Below are 22,958 nucleotides of genomic sequence, written 5' to 3' on the forward strand. Positions count from 1 at the left end.
ATCTACTACCACATACACACTATCAAATCCTCTCGATGTCCTAGGCAAGCCTAACACAAAATCCATGCTCAAACATTCCCAAGGCCTCTAAGGTATGACCAAGGGCTGATATAGACCTGCATTGCTTGAGGTTCCTTTTGCTCTTTGGCAGATGGTACATTTCTCTACAAACCTTCTCACTTCTGATTGCAACTTGGGCCAATAATAAAACCCACCAACCTACTCCAAAGTCTTATCAATGCCAAAATGACCTCCTAGACCTCCTTGATGCTTCTCTTGAATAATATTTTGTCTCATAGAACATTGAGGTATACAAAGAAGATGACCCTTGAACAACAAACCCTCTTGCACCATGTATTCTGAATAAGAGACATGTGAGGTATTAGAAAAAGTAGTACAAACATTATATATCTCTGCAAAATCCTTATCATCCTTGTAGAGGCCTTTTAACTCACTCAAACCCACACTTTGCAATTGAATCTCCTGCATGGTCATGATTCTCCTACTTAGTGCATCAGCAACTTTGTTGTCGGTCCCTTTCTTGTGTTTAATAGTAAATGTATAAGATTGTAGGTACTCAACCCACTTTAGGTGTCTTTGGTTCAACTTCTCTTGCCCATTGAGAAAACTAAGAGCATGGTTGTCAGTGAAGACTACAAATTCTTTGGGCAGCAAGTAGTGACACCAGAGGTTACTTTAGTGATGAATATTCGCCAATGGCGAATTTTTTGTACTGTCTGGGGGTGGCCATCTCGCCAGAACATTATCAATTTCCATCAAAGTCATGGCTCGATCGCCATATGTTTTATGCAATTAAATGTTTCTATGCAATGATTTCGCCAATACAATATATGGTGGACACACGATAAATTTAATTATTTCGCCTACACTCTCCAAGGTTGCCTTAATAGATGACCTTAATTCGCCTATAGGCATGTGAAGATTTGTTAGCCAGGGGGACCAAATTCGCTTGACATCTTGCCGACGTGTGTCTCCATTCACCCCAACTTTCGCCAACTATATTGTACTCGCCTATTATTTGGATGACATATAATCACCTCAAAAATTATATGTCATATTTGGATGACCTATAATCACCTCGAGAATTACATAAGTCGTGTTAGAGTTACGCGGGACTCGCCAAATATTTGTATACCATATAAAATTCTCGTGGAATTCACCATATAAGGATTTGTATAAATACATGCAAAGATTAGATCTATCTCAACACAATCTGGTGGGTTCTAGGCTCTGAATTTTGATCAATAGTGAAGTTTCAGACCAAGGAAAATCATTGTTGTTGACTGTATTGGCGACTGCTAGTGACCTAAAGCCTAAAGGGGAGTGATCATATTTTTGAGTGGTATATTATACATTATAGTCTATTATTGCTTCTTCAGCAAATTGATATTTTTTTGGAAGCCTTTATTTTGTTGGAGATGTCGAACAAGAAGAGGGGTAGGAAACCTAAATGTAGGGAAGGCTAGGAGAGGCCAACAAAAAGTAGAACGTTATCTTCAAACTTTGGCATTGGAAAAGATTGTGGTACTAGTGAAAATCAGGAAGGTACATCATCACAAGTGCAAGTACAAAATCTGCCACCTGCACCGCATGTTGAAGATGGCGGCGGACCTGATATCTCAGATCAGGATTATTTTGAAGAAGATTATCTGGTAGATACCCAAGTTAGCTGGAATGATATAATCAACTTGGGTGATAATGCCATGATAATGCACGGAAGGGGAAAAGAAAAGCCATATCAAAAAAGGGTGAACCACAATCAAAAAAGGATCGAGAGTGGGATATGTCAATGAGGAATTTTCAAATTAATTGAGCATCAAAGTATCCATTCATTGAACCAGTGGAAAATCCAATTGAAAGCAAGCCTCCAATAGAATGCAGGAGTAAGATTTGCACTTGGAAACATAACAAGGAAATTAGGTTGTAGCTAAAATTTGACACCATAGAAAAGCATATGGGTAAAGTTTATGAAAAACAAATGATAGACGGGGTTGAAAAATTAGTGATAAGATGGAAAACAAAGGATGAATGTAAGCATGTGAGGAATGTCGAAGAGTATTATTTTCATGAGAAATTATAGACAAAGCCTGCTGAAGTTAAAGGTTCTATTGAAGTTGTTTTTGGAAAAGCAATGCAAATAGAACAACTGGGAAAAGTTGTTCAGTTAAGTGCTGTTTTTCATATTTTGAGAAGAGGGTGTGCTATGACAGGTTTCCCATCAATTAGTGGTTTATTACACTTTTTGAAAGTTCCTAACTATCCTAATAGACACTGGTTAGTAAACAGTGGATGGGAATGGGCAAGTTGTCTTGCTGAGGTTGAAAAAGAAGATGTACAGGAAAAAATAAGAGAGTCAAACTTCATTGCATTTTCTTTAGATGAAGTTACAACAGTAGACAATACTTCATGGGTATGCATGCATGTTTATACTATAGAGAATCATACCCACCAACCTCATCTACTATCTGTTGCTAAAATGAAGGAGAGTGTGACAACAAAAAATTTATTTCAACTAGTAAAGAGAAGTTTAATTGAATATGGAGGTATGGATGACATGATGGTAGCCAAAAAATTGGTTTGTGTTGGAGCAGATGGAGCTTCAGTAATGCAAAGTCACAGGAATGATCTTTGTACAAAGTTTGAAACTTCATTTGCACTGTACATTACTACAATTCACTGCATGGATCACAGAATGAATCTAGCTTTTGGAATTGTGAGCAAGTTTGCTTCGGTTAAAAAAATTGAAATTTTAATTAGAGTGCTCTACTCACACTTCTATCGAAGTCCCAAGCGATTTATGGAATTTCAACACTTTACTGATGGATTAACTGATGGGAACAAGCTTCTCAAGGATAATGATACCAGATGGATCTCTTTGGATGATCCAATGCATCGAGTGTTTTCAGAATATCCATCCTTTATTGGACTATTTCACACAACTCGTGACGAATCAGATCAACCAAAATTTCCTGAACTTCTTGGCAGGTTAAGTAATTTAGAGACACTCTTAACTTTAGCAGCTCTTCTGCCCATGCTAGAGGAAATGAGGAATATTATGAAGGCTACCCCAAAAAGAGCTCTATATATTGTAGAATATGCTACGCTGCGTAAGATGACATGCATGACCCTCGACAATCTCTATCGAAATCAACCAACACTATCTGATAAAAAATTTGTTAAGTGGTGGACACTCATAGATTTGAAAAATCTTGATAAATTTTTACAAATCGGTGCAAACGAGGAGGTATGTGCCAATGTACGGGGAGTTGAGATACCAATGCACTTCTATGCCACAATCGACCCCGAGGAACCAGGAAAGCGCCCGAGGAAGAAACTAGCAAGAGTTACAAAGGAAGATTTCGACAAGATTGTTGAGACTGTAACTACTTCTGTGAAGAAAATTGCATATGATCTTTCCTCACAAATTAGAAGCAAATTCCCTCCTGACAACCTACTCGAAGCCATATCTATTGTGTTTCCTCATTATTGGAGCCTCAATAGTGCATCTGATTTTCGAAGTAAGCTACTGACTTTGGTAAAACAATTTTGCATATCCAGAGAATTTAATGGAAATAAATATAAATGGAATATTAGACGAAACTCATCTTTGAGAGAAATCATCTCGTTTTGCATACACTATGAAAGAACAATATGCCAAAATGGAGAACCCCTGCGAAGAGGGATCAGTAACAAGGCTTTGGTAATATATAGCTGAGAACGCATCCTTGCGTGATTCAATGCCAAAATATGTGAAGCTTGTTGATTTATGTCTTACCATGATATTGGGTTCAATGGAAGATGAGAGAGTTTTCAGTGCTTTGGGGTTCCTAAAATCAAAGATAAGAAACAAACTAGGCAAAAATTTGGAAAATTGCTTGAGGCTCTATACATCTAGGTATGATGTCCACACTTTTCCTTACGATAGGGCACTGCAAATCTGGAGGTCCAAATGTGAAAGAAAAGGTTTGGGTAACACTTCAAACCAAAGTGCCAGTGGGACTACTGGACGTACTGGTAGCATTGAGATGCAGTTCGGCGAAGATATGCAGACTCAGACTCAGAGTGAAGAAACCACAGATGAGAATCAAGAAAGCACTGAATTTGATGAGGATGAATGGCAACTGTAAGAGATTGGTATTTATTAATCTTATTACTATATCTCATTATTCATATTACAAAAGCATATTACTTTTTGCAATTAGAATTGAATATTGATTTGTAATTGTATTTTTCAACTTTCTATTTCCAGATTTAAAATAGCATAATAAAAAAAAAACCATAATGTGTTTATTGATATAGAGATGTTTATTGTTTATTTATACATGTTTGAGTCTCAAATCTGTGTGATACATTTCAGAACCATATGATACAATTCATTCAATAGTAATACGCATGTCAAGAACTTAGATTTTCATTAATTCTTTCAAAATATAGCCATATGATACAATTCATTCAAAAGTAATACACCAATCTGTTCTCCATGCCAATTGCAAAAGTGAATACAAAGTTTCACAGCCCTTTGCAAAATTGCAAATGACCCTGAATTCCCTTTTATAGAAACAAGGGAGCAACAACAGCTTCAGGTCGAATTGCAAGTTTGCAACATGTGAACATTGAACATCAAAACCACAAACTCAACACATATTTCTATGACCATCACAGGCCGTATTAGCAATTTAACATCTGCTACATGTTTGATGTCTCCTGTTCAAAAAACTGAGTTCAAAATTAAATATTAATTCACGCCATGACAAATTAAACATAGATAATAGCAGTGCCTAAAACCTACTAATCAGAAATAGAGAAATGCATAAATGTTAAAGCAAGGGAGAATTTGAGAATACAAATTTACTGGCTGAAGTTTTGCACCGTGCATCATAGATTCATAGGCTGGATTAGCAAAATAGCAATAGCGAGTGTTTTTTTTTTCCTATTCATAAAATAGATTTATAGGTTGGATTAGCAAAATAGCAATAGCGACTGCATCATAGATTCCTAGGGTGGATTAGCAAAATAGAAAACAGAAAAAAGATAAAACCTTGAAATTAAGAATAAAAGAAGAAAATTGTGCAATACATACTATGATTCTTAAGAATTTTGTGTCAGTTTTTGTAGGGTGCTCCACTCTTCATCTGATAGAAGGTCAATATTCTTTAAACTATGGAAAGTCAACTCCAACTTCATCAACATTCTATATTTAGAAGATTTACTTGACATCATTGTTTCATCCAATACCGAATTTAGAGTTGTAAATGGTTGGATGAATTCCAGAAAGCTTTTGGGAGTTGTGTCCTTTGGAAGCAAGTCTAAATCAGACTTCATTTTTATCTCCATGCTTTTTTTGTAAGCTTCTTCTCCAATGAATTTATTTGATGTGTCAACAGGCTTAGGCAAACCCAGTTTAATTAAATTATTTTTCTTTTCTTGCAACTTCACTATCTTTTTTCCACAACTGTCCATAACTTCTGATGTTTCCCTTAGCTTCTGGCATTTTTGAATGATAGATGATGTCTTAACTGTGGCATCAATGCAGCTCTTAATTCCCTTGGATGCCAAGTAGCTATCACTGGAACTGTAGACTACTTTCAGAATCTTTTTTGCCATTTCCTCTTTTGAATAAACATGTTTGCTCTTCTCATAGTTCCCTTTGATTTAAAAAAAAATTTGTCTCATACTTTCAGTCAATTGAAACCATTCACACAACTTCTCACTCCTCTGCATTATTTGTCGCCAAATGTTTTCTTGTATATACTTCATTGTATTTTTCATATTATCTTTCAATCTATCCTCCAAAGTTTTTATTTTATCATTTGCATTGTGCAGGTCTTCTTTCATTTGTGCACATTTTTTTCTTTCTTCCTCTACTTCCTCTTGCAAATGTTTTTCTTTTTCCTTCCCATGATCCAATAGGTCCTGTAATTTTCTCATTTCGGCAGCAGCAGACTCATAACTTTTGTATAATTTTTGAAAACTGGCTTTTTCCTCAACAATTTTACTGCTTTTAGCCAGTTTTTCTGTCAGATCCTTCAATTCTGCATCCTTCTTCTCCCGCTCTGCAATTTCTACTGTAGAGTGCGAATTTTTTATCCTTTTCTATAAATCATTGCACTTGCTATCTGTTGCTTTCCTCCTTGATTTTTCATTTTCCAGGTCTTCCTGTAACTTTTCTATTTGTTTCTCCAGTTTATTTTTTTCTCTCTCCACCTTTAGCAGTGAAGTGTAGACCACTTCGTTAGTCCTTTTTGACACACTAATTTTGTCCACATTATGTACTTTGGAAAAATCTATTTGGAGGGTGCTAACTTGAAACTGAGAGGGATCTATCTGACTGTGTGGTGGATTTTTATCTTTAGATAGGCCCGGGGGCATAACAACCATGAACTCCATCATATCTTTCTATGGGTCATATGTTGGAAATACCCTATTCCTTGCAGGTTGTTCATTTACAACTTCAGACACGAAATTCCTATGAAATGCTTTCTTTTTTTCTTTATTTGCTTTTGTTGTGTGTTCATATTTTTCATAGTAATCACCAAATTGAAAATTTGGGCTTGCTAAAGTAATTGAATGTTTGAAAGGTGACATAGGAATACCATAGGCTCTAGTTCCACTTATTCCTGTGGTTTTAACTAATGCTTGACTAGGATTACCAACAACAGTTCATGACACTATCCCACTCCCACTGACACTTTCATGTGTAGTTTTCATAGTCTTTTGAGGTGTGTGATCTAAAGCTACAAATGATTGATTTGTAGTGTCAGTGGCACTTGATATAGGATTCTCAATAGTATGAGATTGAGTATCTACCTCGAGTGGCCTCTTGCGAGAGATATTTTATTGTTGCCCTTGTCCAACACCAAGACAACTAGTATCAGTAGTAGTACCCATGCCAACCCCACCAATCACAGTGGCACTTGACTGAACAATAATAGGAATACTATCTCTAGATTCCCCACCAGTGGCAGTGGCACTTGATTCACCACCAATGGGAATACCATGATGTGGTGGTGGTTGTGGATTTGAACCTGAAACAAATGTAGGTGGACCCTGAGGGTAATGAGTAGTACCTATCCATGATGAATCTGAAGAATCAAGTCCAATGACTGGTTTATAAGGACCTTTTGATTTTGACTGTGATGGAAGTTGTACCTGAAGTGGATACCAAATGCCCTCTCCTCTGGGACCTAGACCACCACCTTCAAAACCCATTTTTTCCACAAGGTTTGCCCCTTTGTTGTATTTTTCTTTCATGAACTCACTGAATCCACCTAATATTTTCGGGACTATAGTAGTTGTTGGAGGGGGCTCAACGACAACCTCATGCTCATCATCATCACCTTCAGTCCTGCCATGCTCCATATCCCACAATTTGCTAAACTTTGCATCCTCATTAATGCTCTCAAATTCTGCACTTGTCTTTGGTTCACCGAGATTCCTCCTCATAGTCCAAAAATCATTTATTTTGGTTTGAGTGAAATAATTCTCTTTACATTCATGCAGAATTGATTTGGGAATAGATTTGTTAGATGGATTAGCAGATTTTAGGTAGAAATTGTAGGACCTCCTATTTTGGATGTCCTAGCCCTCCTCTGTTGTCCTCTCTGTGTGCATTTGCAATGCCATAATTTGTGATGAAATTTATTCTGTTGAAATGTTTTTGTCAGCTGCAATTTTCTCCATCTCTTTTTTAACCTCATCCCAGGAGTCCATGTTTCTAAGCTTTTCTAGCAATGGTTTACTTTCATGTTGACATAACACTAAAGAGTTCCCATTTTTCTTAAGCCTTGCTTGAACTACACCGATTGGATCATACTGCCAGAGACCCTCATCACCAAAGTTAAAAACTGTCAAAAAATCATGTGCCACATTGAATGCTTTTCTCTCAAATGTGAACTCTCCACATGAGAAAGGCAAGGAAGGAAATATGCTCTTCTTTTGCTGACCATGGAAGTGCCTATCTGTGCTCTCCAATTTCCATACATACTCTAATGCAAATACCTTGTCTGTCACATGTATTGGAAGTCTATATGGTTTTACTGCTGATTCGTAAAACCTTAACACAGTGAATTCTTCCATGAAGAACCAGTCAACCAATTCTATTTGACTCATGAGTTGAATGCAATCTCTACAAGACACAAGCAATCTAGGCATTGGAGTGCTTGTAATTTCATTATACATTGGTGCCAAAAAGAAGTCTACAAAATGGTTGTAGTTCTTTCTGTTATCATGCATCCTTATCTTTGGGGTCCAATCATAGATTGGACACTTTGTTCTCTTCCCAGTCTTCTCATCAATCTTATAGCTCACAATTTGAAGCTTGTTGGTCTTGAATATTGCATGATACTTGGATAGGAGGAGATAGCACAAGTAGGATGAGAACCTAAATGTCTCACAGGAACCTTTTTTGATCACCAATAATTGTTTTTGCATGGATTTTACAATGTGCTCAATAAAATTATATCTTACTGGCTGACCTTCACAATGGATATTATAATTCATTTCAAGAAGGCTTGCACCCACTTCCCTATTATTTTCCAATCCTAGGCAAAACGACAGCGAGGAAATAGTATCCCCAACCCATGGAACAAAAATGTTAGAATCATAAGGAGGCTTATGATTCTGATCCACCACAATACCAGTACCAATCTTTATTATATCTTTGATAAATGAATCTCCATGACTTGGATCGAGACTCTCATAATTCCCTACCATCTTTTCAAGGTCAATTTGGATGTTTGAGTTTTGGGCTTCAAATCCTAGGTTCAACAAACAAGCAAATTCTCCCTCATTTATGGATAGGATTTCCTTTTTTGTATTTTTATTGACAATTGTTTTTTTATCTTCATCATAATTTTCAGCACAGACCATGACAAAATCAGGGCAAGGGAATACTTTAGGTAACACCATGCTTCGCAATCCAACATCCCACAATGCGATTTTATTTGTTTTTTGTTTAAACATTGGGTTGAAAATAGTAAATTTTCCCTTGGATGCATTTGCCGCCTTACTAGACAATGTATATCTAATATCTATGATACGCTTTTCACCATGGATAGCAAGGTCATAAATATCATGGTATTCATCAGTGAAACCTGGTATTTTAACTAGCTCGGTTAGGTGCATTTTGTTTTTCACTTGGCTTCTTGTTGAACTACTGCTTCCCGTTTTCCCCATTACTATTATTGTTAATAATTTAAAATAATGCTAGATAAAAACCTGAAAATGCTAACCCTCAAATTGGACCACGAGATTACCAAAAGCAAAAAAGGCGGGATGTAGGTGTTCTAAATTTTACCTGGAAATTGGAATTTCTAATTCACTAGATTGGCGCAGACAGTCTCTATTGCAACTTGTATTCCTCAATCTAGTAGTTGTTTCTGAATCTCCCTTGATTTACAGGTTTGTCCAAGAAATGAAAGACAATTATGATTTACGAGTCTCTTATTTTGAAAACTCTAAAAAGTAGAAAAGTAAAACCTGAAGGGCAAAATATCTAGAATCATGTTGTAATTTTATTAATTACTATTAATAACTATTCGATGTCGAAGGAAAAAAACATTCATTACTTCAGTATAAATTCCGAGGACATTAAGAATCATGTTATAATTTTATCAATTATTATTAATAACTATTCGATGCCAAAGGACAAAACATTCACTACTTCAGTATAAATTCTGAGGACATTAAATGTACTACGTTCAATTCTGGGCGAAGTTCTCCCAAATGTGTTCACTTCCCACATTCGGGCCGAAATCCACCCTAAGCTGTTGATCTTTGCTCATCCAGTGGACGAGGGACCAAGGTACCTGTTGTGACTTTACGGGTCTGTTTTTTAAGTCTGTTTAATAATTTGAAACTTCCGCCCGAAAAAGTGCTTTATAGAGTTACCTATATTTAATTAAATTTAAAACGTTTCAATTCTGGGTGAAGTTCTCCCAAATATGTTCACTTCCCACATTCGGGCCGAAATCCACCCTAAGTCATTGATCTTTGCTCATCCAACGGACGAGGGACCAAGGTACCTGTTGTGACTTTACGGGTCTATTTTTTAAGTCTGTTTAATAATTTTAAACTTTCGCCCGAAAAAGTGCTTTAATGACTTAATTATATTTAATTAAATTTAAAACGTTTCAATTCTGAGTGAAGTTCTCCCAAATGTGTTCACTTCCCACATTCGGGCCAAATTCCACCCTAAGTCATTGATCTTTGTTCATCCAACAGACGATGGTAGTTGTTGTCAGTTGCCATGGGTCCCATGACTTCTGCTAGTTTTCAAGCACGTCACCATACTCGTGTCACTTTTCTGGGCAAAGTTCTCATAAATCTGTTCACTTCCCACATTCACCCTGAAATCCACCCTAAGCCATTGATCTTTGTTCATCCGACGGTCGATGGTACCTGTATTAAGATGTAGTGGGTCCCACGACTTCTGCCATTTTTTTGGCACGTCACCATAATCGTGTCACTTTTCGGGTTTGATTTGTAGTCTATTTAATCATTTTAAACCTCCGTTCGAAAAATAATTAAATATAATTTAGTCTATAGACTTAATTATATTTAATTACATTTAAAATGTCCAATCCTGGGTGAAGTTCTCAGAAAGGTGTTCACTTCCCACATTCGGGCTGAAATCCACCCTAGCCGTTGATCTTTGTTCATCCAATGGTCAATGGTACCTGTTTTAAGATGTAGTGGGTCCCACGACTTCTGCCATTTTTCAGGCACGTCACCATACTCGTGTCACTTTTTCGGTTTGATTTTTAGTCTATTTAATCATTTTAAACCTCCGCCCGAAAAAAAGCTTTATAGACTTAATTATATTTAATTAAATTTAAAATATCCAATTTCGGGCGAAGTTCTCATAAAGGTGTTCACTTCCCACATTCGAGCCAAAATCCACCCTAGCCGTTGATCTTTGTTCATCCAACGGTCGATGGTACGTGTTTTAAGATGAAGTGGGTCCCACGACTTCTACCATTTTTCTGGCATGTCGCCATACTCATGTTACTTTTTGGGTTTATTTTTAAAGTCTATTTAATCATTTTAAAATTCCGCCCAAAAAAGAGATTTATAGTCTATAGACTATAGACTTAATTCTATTTAATTAAATTTAAAATGTTCAATTCCGGGCAATAGTTTGAGATAACTATTAAATATAATGTTAATATTATTTGTAAAAATTTGAAACTCAAAAATAGTATAAAACATGAAACTTAGTTTCTAGAATAAAACAAATAACTAAATAATAATATAAATTTTGATATACAATTTGAAAGGTAAAAGTTTAATATTAAAAAGAAAACATTCAATATTTAATCTAAAATATTAATTTAAAGTTTAACAAAATTCTTTGAAAATATGTTTACGATATATAATTTTCAAAAATAGTTTAAAAATATATATAAAAGTTCAACATAAATTTAGTGTATTAATTCAAAAAAATGTGCAACTGCAGTCCTCAACCTGTTAAGGCGAGCAAATTTGGAAAGTACAAATGCCAAGGTGGCGATTAATTGTTGCTGAAGGATTTGCCTGCGACATGTCGCACGAATGGAGGAAGGGGAGGATGGCAAGAAATCTTTTTCCTGATCTCATGGCATTAATGTCTTATCGTGCACATTCATTACCCGGCCTATAAGACGAAGGTAGATTTTTTTACCTTTTGATCTGTGTACCACTTTTTGCTTTGAAGCAGCTGCAAAACAAATCTGTAGTTTGTAGAATCGTACCTTCTGTAAGACATTTTTTGCAGGAAGTGATTTTGAAATTGTAGGTGACAATGGAGGCCAATTTCACACTTCGAACAAACAAGAAGTTGGTGCCCTTTTTGGGCAAAGTATCTGATAAACGAATGCAATGACTGTTCAGGTTTAAGGAGGAGAAGTTGTGGGTGGCAGCTCGACTGATGCTTGCGGAGGAGGTGGCACATATCAGTCACCGGTATTGAACTAACATGGAGGTTTACTCTCTGATTATGGCTTGGACCTGTGAATTCGAACTGGAGGTGGAAAAGGTAAAACTCACATTGGTCAAATTGATTGATAGGGAGTTTTTGATTAACCTGGATTCAATCTTGGAGTGGGTGGTGCCAGGAGTTGGCATTCGAATTAAGGAAGGGGATGACCAGGAGGAATTGCTTCCTTTTATTCGTGGCCCAGAGGATGAAATCAAATACCAGTGCCATGAACGAGCCCAAGTGGGGTGGGAAGTGATGAAACTCTTTGTGAAATTAACGAGGGTGGATGAAGTCCTGAAGGCTTTGCATGTGGTGGCAAGGATGGAGGTTGGTAAGGCATTGAGAGATAGGGCTGAAGAAGGAAGGGCCATATAGCTACTGGCAAGCTTGGAGGGCGACCCCAACTTCGGGTGCCTAAACTGCATTCCAAAAATGAAAGCTGAACCGAAAAAAGGGAAAGCCAAAGCATCAACCTCCAAGGAGGGAAGGGACTGGGAGGAGGCGACCCAGGGGTATAGTGAGACTGAGTGAGCGGCCTATCGACAATTAACTAGTTTTTTTGTCTGCTTGCTATAAGCTATGGGCAAATTTTGTATCTTGAAACTTTTGAATTAATAGAATGAAAAAACCTTTTCCGATAAACTTTTGTATCTTGATACTTTTGAAATTTTGTATTTTGAATGACTATATAGTATATATCTATAAAATTATAATCAACCATAATCAATGTACAAATAATTAATGGAACGAATTGATTTTTTTTTTTTTATAGCATTACATAAAAAAGATCACGGTATTAAATTTATTTCCATTGTTTAACAAATTATTGAAATAACATAGCTCATATACAAAAAGCATTTGAAAGAGATTAATTAATAAAAATGAAATAAAATTATAGAAAGCATTTTTATATCCATAAGACTGTAAGAGGCAAACTGAAACAAACTGGAATTTGAAAAATTATCATTAATATTTATGCTTTTGAAATTTACAATTTTTTCGTCAGAGACTTGAGTCCCCCAAAAACTTAAAAGCCAAAATGAGTGAGCCACTAGCACTCAACCTATTAGGGTTCAAGGACATAGGGAAAAAAAACTATAGGGGGGCGGGGCTAGGGCACAGGTAGTGGAATTGTTTACAATTTTGCCCTAAGAATCTGACCCTCCTTCCATGTAGAATTCTTCAGACGGCATAAGTTGAGAGAATTCTTCAAGCCACATGTAGTTTAGAAAGTCATCCAGGAGGAACCATTTCCAAAGGAAGTCCCTGCCAATCCGCGCCCATTTTCTGTGACGCGTCAGCTGCTCCGCATTCAGGTTTAGGAGAAACGATTGCCTGGCCACTGACAGTGTTTGGTCAGGGAGGAGAAGCTTGGATAAATCACTCGCCCAAGGGATCCCCACCCCCACTTCTGCAAGAACGACAAGAGTAATGTCATCTCCGAGGAAGTATTCCTTAAAAACCTTCCTCAACAGCATCAACATATCCACCTTGTCTCCTCCCAAGTCCAGAAGAGACGCTAAGAAGTGGGATGTAAGGTTCGTGTTAACACAATACCTATTTTCGTTTCGCAGAAATTCTCTGCTCAGCACCATCTACACAGCCTCATTGGTGAATGACCCAACCTCCTTGCAGACTGATTAGAGGGTTGGGTCTCTAACGGAGCCTAGAAAGGCCCTCTGGTCCTCTGCAGAAATGCTTCTCAAGCAGATGGGAGTGTCCATCTTGAGAAAATGGATTAACAAATTAAACAACCTGAGCAATGAGCCTATAAACCTAAAATACCATGACCTCTGACGATTTATCTACCAAATGGAAAAGGCTAATTGAAGATGAAAGAAGCAGAGATCATATATAAATTGTTGAAGCTCTTGATTGTAATAATTACTTCTTTAACAGTATTAACTGCTATAAAAAAATTTAAATCTTTTGTATCTCTGCAAACCTTTCCCATAAATGCACGAGTGTGCGAAATTGGAAACAGCTATGAACCAGTACCAAATTGGCAAGTATCACATTGGAAGTCGTGGGGACAAAGTGGATTGTCGTAAGTGAATAGATATATATTAAATGAATGAAATTATCGATCGTGATTCATGACATTTGATACGTGTCTATTGAATTCAATTCGATTCTGGGCACTTTCTGGTGAGCTATGTTCTCTTCAGAAAAAATTGATCTACAATCATCGAATGGTTTAAAATCATTAATAGATTTTAGGTATATGTCACCCTTTATGTGTCAAAGAGGTCGCGCTTATTGATACATCGTGCAGAGTCCGGACTCAATGTATTATGTGATGTGATGTACTGATGTGATGTGATGTGCCTTGTCTATTAATGTCATTGAATTTATGAAATCACCAATGAATTATATATTGTACCATAAATAACAAAATATTCACCAAAACAAATTAAATAATTTTCAAGCGGTGGATAAAAATCGCCAATACATTTAAATAATTTTCAAGCGGTGGATAAAAATCACCAATACATTTAAATAATTTTTCCTTCGGAGTAAAATTTTTCGCTCATACAATTATATATTTGTTCCTTTTAACAATAATTATTTGCCTCCCACAATAAATATTTTCCCCATAGAACAAGGTATTATTCACCAGACATTTATGGCATTTTCGTACCCTAGAAAAAAAATCGGCAATACAAAATAATTTTTTCCTCATTTTAAAAAAAAATTTCGCCATCGATATGAAAATTTCCCCCCGAAAATAATGTCTGATTTGCCAGGATTTTACACAGTTGCCCGGGGGGGTTTCTTAAAGTTATCCCTGAGTCACACCATTTTTCAATGCTTGGACCATTGCATACAACTCCAAGTCATATGTGGAGTACCTTTTCTTAGCTTCATTTAACTTTTCTGAGAAGAAAGCTATAGGATGTCCCTCTTGGCTTAAAACTGCCCCTATTGCCCTTTGGCTTGCGTCACATTCTACTATAAACAACTGATTGAAATCAGGCAATTTAAGGGTTGGCAACTCTGCTATCTTGGTTTTCAACATCTCAAACCCCTTATTGGCTTCCTCTATCCACTTAAAGTGACATTTAATCCCTCCTTTAATAGTATTGAGAATAGGAGCACAAACATGGCTAAAGTTTCTCACAAACTTCCTATAAAAAGATGCCATTCCATGAAAGCTTCTAACTTCACTTATGCCCCTAGGGATAGGCCAATTAAGTATTGCTTCTACCTTACTTGGATCCATTTTTAAACATCCATGAGAAATAACAAAACCAAGGTATACCAACTCTGTTTTCAAAAAATCACATTTTTCAAGGTTAATCTTGAGTTGAGCCTCCTTCAACTTCTTAAAACCATCTCCAAATGCTTGAGGTGTTCCTCCTTGAACCTGTTGTAGATCAAAATGTCATCAAGGTATACAATTACAAATCTACCAATAAACTCAACTAAGACTTCATTCATGACCCTTTGGAAGGTACTAGGTGCATTGGTAAGGCTAAATGGCATTACCAACCACTCATATAGGCCTACATTGGTTCTAAAGGTTGTCTTCCATTCATCTCCAGGTTTGATTCTGATCTGATGGTAACTAGACTTTAAGTCCACCTTGGTGAAGTAGATTGCACCTCCTAGATTGTCTAATAGGTCCTCAATCCCTGGCATGGGAAACTGGTACCTTATGGTAATCTTGTTGATTGCTCTAGAGTCCGTGCGCATTCTCCATTTGCCTCCCTTCTTAGGCACTAACATAGTATGAACAACACATGGACTCAAACTCTTCTTAATAAGCCCTTTGTCTAAGAGATCTTGCACTTGTTTGCCAATCTCTTCATTTTGACTAGGTGTCATTTTGTAGGTAGCTTTGTTTGGTAGATTGGCCCCTGGTATTAAGTCTATTTGATGATTTACATCTCTCATTTGAGTAGTTCTTGTACCTCTTGAGGCACTTCACTCATTGGATCTGCCTTGGCTTCTTCACTAAGTTTCAACACTATAGCATGGCCTTAATGTCCTTCTTGTTTCAATACTTTGAGAAACTCTTTTCCACTCATCAGTATCATACTTGAGCCTATTTGTTTTTCTTCCTTTGGTTCAGGTAGTGGATCCATTTGATACTTTTTCCCATTCTTGGTGATAAGATAGTTGTTCTTCTCCCCATTATGAGTAGCTTTCACACCATACTGCCATGGATGACCCAACATCAAATGACAAGCATCCATAGGAAATATGTCACATAATAAACTATCCTTGTACTCACCAATTTCAAAATCCACCCATGCTTGTTCATCAACCAATACATGTTGCCCCCGGTTGAGCCATGACACCTTGTAAGGGGTGAGGTGAGGTAATATTTTTAGTTTGATATTGTCCACCATTTCAACTGAGACAATATTCTCAGTGGAACCTGAATCTACAATCACTTTACAAATCTTTCCATGTGACCTACAAGTGGTCCTAAACAATCTTTTCCTTTGTGGTGGCTCTTGAGCTTGGGGTATCTTGAGCATTGTTCTCCTCATCATCAAATTTTCTCCCTCTGTCATTGGGCTTGCTTTGTTGATTGAAGAAGTTACACTCTGAGTGCTCTCCTCTTGCAACAATTGAGTTCTTATTTCCCCCATGTATGAACTTGTGGAGGTTGAGGCTTTTCTAGGGTACTTACTCATGGTATGCCCAACTTGATTGCAATGATAACACCTACCAATGAAAACTGTATTTCCTCTACCTGAGTTTCCAAACCTGCCCCTAAAATTTCTCCTTCCTCTATAGGATCCTCTAAATGCTACTCTCTAAGAGTCTCCACTGCCTTCTTGGCCTTGTTGCTCTTCACTACTTGATGATTGCTGCCCTTTACTAAAGTTCCCTCTACCTCTGAAATTATTTCCTCCCCTATGTTTCTGATTTTGCTCACTCCTTTTGATCTTCTCTTCTGCCCTTATGGCCAACTAAAAATGCTTATGGACAGTGTTTGGTGTGAGGATACTTATTTCATCTTGTATATTCTGTCTAAGGCCATTCATATACCTAGCCAACTTCTCCACCTCATTCTCATGCTTCCTAGCCCTCAAAACTAAGCTTATGGAACTCTTCAATGTATGCATTGACATCTAACTCCCTTTCTTCTTGCACCATATTCCACAAAACCAATGTTGATTCTCTCATTCTTGATTTGGCCACATTAACTCTTTTCTCTTCTGCTACCTCTTTGTAATCAACATGATTATTGAGAGCTTCTATCCAATCTAGCAACTCTTCTCCATTGAGGTTTCCTCCATATGTGGGTAATCCATCCAGATTGTCCTTAGAAATGGATTTGACTACATCTAGGAATAAATTTTGGTCTTGTGGAATAGCTACTGCTGCTGGTTCCTCTCCATCTTCCACTTCTTCATGAGTTTCATCACCCCATTCTATCTTAACCTTTCCCTTCTCCTTCATTACCTCTCTGGTTCCTCTGCTTCCTTCTGCATCCTTCAATCCTTCTATCATCTCTGCCACCATCTGTCGGATGGCTTCTGGAGTCATTGCCTTTGGAGGCATTGAACTTGCTTCTAATTCTTCACAATCTTACATACACCAAATCTTTGAAAGAATGGCTCTAATAACACTATGATGCAGAGAGTCTTGGAGCCTTGTTTGTTTCACCTTCTTGAGCGACTTGTCCTACTCAACCCTACAACTACTCAAGTCCTTCCTATGGAACTTGGTAAGGGTTATGAAAATGAGACCTCCAAGGTCTGAACCTCCTTGACTTTCCTCCTAGGTATAGCCAATGGTTTCTGGACAATCACCTCCTCCACTTGAGGCTATCACCTCAGTTACTCACACTCACCTCTCTTGGGCTCCAACCACTCCTGCTAGGATCTTAACACACCAACTCTTCTTATGGGTTCCCAATGCATTAATAAGGTGTCTTCATTGGTTTTTGAAGTTTAAGACTCACCAACTCCATCGCCATGGTTTCTCAAGCCTTCTAGGTCTCTACTGACACCTAAATAGGCCTAATTGCATTAGCCCTCCTTAAGCGATTTTTGGGGTTTAATTTGCAAAATTCCCAAAAAATCCTTGGAATAAATCATGGATTTGGATACCCTTTTTGAAGTTGTAGACAATATTGGAAAAGTGCATCTGGGTTATCCGTACAGGTGTGGTTTCCAATGCTGCACTATTTGTGGGGTTTTAGACTTAACCGGTGGATTGACAAACCTGGTCTAGAACCTTTCACCAGTCAAAAATCCTACTCTAAAAACCTTGGGAACCTTCAAGGACACTCTGAGGGATTTCCATACATATGCCACTTGGGCCTGCATCAATCTCCAAGTGCTCACAAATCGCACTTTGCTTACTATCCTAACTCACCTACTCCCAACAGTGAGCCTAGGTCTTCATTGTTACTCCTCCTGCTGGATCTGCAATATCACACACCCTATTCCAAAACTATCTACATGCCCTAACCTAGAATTCTTAATTATTTCAACAAGTGCCATCAAAGAATGCCTAGGCTAGAGCCATTTCTTGCTCTTAAACCCTACTTGCAAGGGTTTTGCTCCTAGTTGCAAAAATCTCTACAACCTGGAACAATCAAACCTAAAAACCAACCTGATTGAAAACAAATACAATGAACATACAAATATGGCAATGATTTTACACCATCTAGTCTATACTAGACCGTACAAGCAATGAAAACAAGACGAAAATTGTCAAAAATCGGTGGGAACAAGATTGTTTACAAACCAAAAACTTTCTCTTGCATTTACAATCCTCCAACCCATACAATGAAGTTAAATTTGGCTTATATCCACTATTTTAGTTGGTTCAACCAACTACCTAACGGCCATAACCAAAAATGCAACTTTTGCAAGAAATTGCAAAATGTTGCTCAACAACTTTTGACAACTTTTGCTCCAGGATGCAATTTTGCATTCTATTGCATTCTAAGGCTCTTGAAGGTCCTCAAACACATTACAAGATCTAAACACAACTCAATTGACTCCTAGTTCATGAATACATCTATCTGGAGTATTTTTCCTATGAACTACCTAAGCATCTCACTTATCAGGTTAACAACATCCTGAGCACAATTGACTCAAACCAAAATTTGGACAACTCAACCATGGCTCTACTGAGTCCTCAATGGTTGGTCCATTATTACATCACACATTAACTCACAAAACTAAAATAAAATCAAAGCTTACATTCTTGGAGTGCTAGGTGCCCTACACCACTATGCCTTGAAATCTAACAAAGAAACGAAATAAATATTCGACTTCTTGAATTGAAGTAAATTCATATTGCCTGAAATACATGAAGAGTACTATGAATCTAAACACATTTAGATAGTAGGTAAATTCTTTTATCCCTTGATACTTGCACAAATTTAAATATACAGAGGGGTAGTTTCAAAATAAAGAAATTAAATACTTGAAATGTATTGAATGTTTTGGAGAAATCCATTTACTACTAGGTTCTATTTGAGACTAACTAATGAGGGAGAATCCATTACTTGGAATAATTTCATTGGTGCAAAAGCTTGCCAAGATGCATGAGAGCAATGTCATTTCCCTTTATTTTGTTTTCCTTAAGTCAACTATTTTATTTAATAAGGAGATTTAATTGTTTTATCTACATCCTAAGAAGGATTAATTCAATATAATAAACCTCTTAATGTTCAATTATCTATTTGAATTCCACAAGTGTAATTTGAGCATTTCGCCTTATGCAATATTTATTCTTTAAAAACCCTAAAGGCTCTTTTCCCATCTTTGAGGGAGATAGTGAAATATTTATAGATAAAGTATTTATTAAAATGAAGGTCAAAATTTACAACTTAAATTTACATATCAAACTCTTTTATTATGAGTTACGTTTGTCGTCCTTCTCCCTAGAAAATTTATTACCACTTTAATTTTTTCTTTAATACTATATTTTACACTTAAGAATAAATCCTTAGATTCTAAATAAATTGAACAAATTTTTAACTATTAAAATTATTTGTAATGCTTAACTATAAATTAATTCAACTAATATGAATAATTTTTAATTCTCAAATGTGCAAATTAATCCTAATGATACAAATAAATCTTTGCTAACAACTTAAATATAAATAAATTCCAATTAAATAATCTTAAAAAGCTCTGATTATTTCCTTTACCTTTAATAAAACAATTTTAATTATTATTAATAAATTTTAGTTATCTTTAACTAATAAAATACATTTTGATTAATAAACTCTGTCACAACCCTTCTTTATCACTTTTTGATTTAAGTACAATTCTATTATATTTTGGTTAAGCTATTTAAAATGATTGAATAAATGTTATAAAAGAATAAAAATGAACACACACACACACACACATTTGGAGAATATAATTCAAAAGGCATTATTTTTATTTATTTATTTTCCACTCCCAATTATGGCACATGTTGTAGGAAGAATAAGAAGCTTCTAGAGGAATCTCCACCACCTTGCATGTAACTCCCCCACTAAGTTTAATCAATTTGCATGAGTCCAATATTGGAAAAGAATCTCCTTTTTAATTAAATTTTCTAGATAGTGGAATGGAGGGATTTTTCTTATAAAATTGTATGCAAGTTTCAAAGAAGGGAGTTGATTATGTTTTGAAGAAAATTTCCCAAGTTTTTTCTTTGGTAGTCTCATTTTTCGTTGTAAGATTTTTATGTTGTTGTTTGAAAGGTTTCTCTCAAGTTGCAAAGGAGGATCAAAAGGATAGCTAGAAGATTCAACATCAAGCTTCGATAAGCTAGGTTCTCTTCTTGTTATTTCACATTCACATATGAGAAATGGTATTATCCAAAGATAGTTTCTAGATTCTCCCTTATTTTAAATCTTTTTATTTAGGAATAAATATTGATAAAATACTTTCTCATAATGCATGTAAAGGATAGCATTATTATTTATTTTATTTTTCCTAAAAAATATACACATAATCTTGCTTTTTGTTTTTCCAAAGATTGTAGATCTGTGCAAAAATCATATTTCCTTTATTTTTAAATCTCTTTTTCTGAGATTAAAACTCTTCCTTGTGTGACTTGAATCTTAATCTTTATTTCTTCCCTCTAATTCATTTCTCTGGTTCTTCGAATGGAAATCTGAATCTCATTCTTAAAATAAATCTCATTGTGAATATTAGTTAAATAAATCTCTCTATGGATATTAGTTGAATAAGATCTCTCTGTGAATATTAGTTGAATAAAATCTCTCTGTGGATATTAGTTGAATAAGATCTCTTTGTGAATATTAGTTGAATAAACTATCTCCCTGTGAATACTGGAAATAAACTCTCTCTCTCTCTCTCCCTGTGAATGCTGGAAATAAATTCTTTCCCTGTGAATGCTGGAATAAACTCTCTCTCTCTCTCTCTCTCTCTCTCTCTCTCTCTCTCTCTCTCTCTCTCTCTCTCTCTCTCTCTCTCTCTCTCTCTCTCTCTCTCTCTCTGTAAATATTGATCTCCTGTTTACTGTAAAATCAATTGTAAATAAATTATCTACCTCTTGATATCTTGATTTCTATTCTATTCTTGTTCCTATTTTCATAAATACTCTTTTATTATATACCTTTAAATAAATGTAAACCACACACACACACACATATATATTTGTGTGTGTGTGTGTATAATATATATATTAAAATTTATTTCATACAAAATGAATATATTCAATATTGAAAGTAATGTTAATATGCAAGTTATGTCCTTCGAAATTTAATTGGGGTATCGGGCGGCGTGTAAGGTAGTGGAGGCGGTTATCGTAACCGCCGGGGAAGTGGTACCCTCCACTTCCCCTGCGGTCACTGTCATGGCAGTGGCCGTAGGGTAGTGGAGGGGACCACGGGGTCCCCTCACCACTATGGGCCTGCTTCCGCAGACCCGCAGTGGTGATGGGACCCATGGGTCCCAGTCCCACTTACTCCCCTTTCTTTACTTTCAATAAATGCCACTATAAATTCGGACATTGTTAAACTTTTTAGTTTAATAAAAAAAAAATTAGGTAAATTTCGAAAAAGCATTTATTTTAAGCAATTTTTCCAATTGTAAATTAAATAATTGCCCTTAGAAAAATTTATACTAATTAAATTCCTTTTTGCAATTTTCAAATTGTAAATTAAAATTGTATTAAATTTTATAATTGGAATTTTATAAAAACTACTTAAAATTCGTTGGGTTACTTAGTTGGTATTTGGACTCATTAAAAGCAATTGTTGTATGTTAATTTGAATCAAATGTCTAAACTAATCACTAATTTTGGAACCTATGACCATAATTAATTATTCTGTGATAGGAATCATGCATTGCTTAAATCTTGCACGCAAGTTACACTATTCTCGTATCATGCAAATTACTTACACATTAATTTCACTTATTGGCGTTTTCATCTCCATGCAAGTTACACTTTTAATTATTAATATGCAAGTTTCATGATTATCATTTTTATGCAAGTTATATTTCAAGTTTTGAATAATAAATAATGTTAGTTATGGTTTTTATTCCGTGTAATTCATCAAGTAGTTAGTTCAATTAATTGAGCTTTGCATATGTGTTCAATTCATAATTATTTTTCCAAGCATGATGTTTATCATAAGTTAGAAAATTAAATAAAGGAAATTGGAAAACCAAAACCTAGCAATGTTCGGTATATACAGTGCCTCTGGGTCACGTTTACGGGTAATGTCATCGTGTTGAACTACTGCACTTAACGCCTAATAAAGCTGCATCAATGACGTCTATGGCATCGTCCCTATAAATCGTTGGGGAGTAATAAGGGATGCTTGGAAGTTAAAATCCAAGGGGAGGGTAATCCCCCTTGGATAGATAATTTAATAAGATAATTTTGAAATGATCTTTCATCCGCTGAGTTAAACTGTAGTAAACTCCTATAGGGTTGATGAGTAAAATGCTTTTATGGAATTGATTTAATCTCAAAGAATTATTGTCAATTGGCAATTGATCAAGGGTGACGCTCATGATAAGAATTAGGATCTAGT

This window comes from Cryptomeria japonica, chromosome 9, assembly GCF_030272615.1.
Source record: "Cryptomeria japonica chromosome 9, Sugi_1.0, whole genome shotgun sequence".
Classification (NCBI taxonomy): domain Eukaryota; kingdom Viridiplantae; phylum Streptophyta; class Pinopsida; order Cupressales; family Cupressaceae; genus Cryptomeria; species Cryptomeria japonica.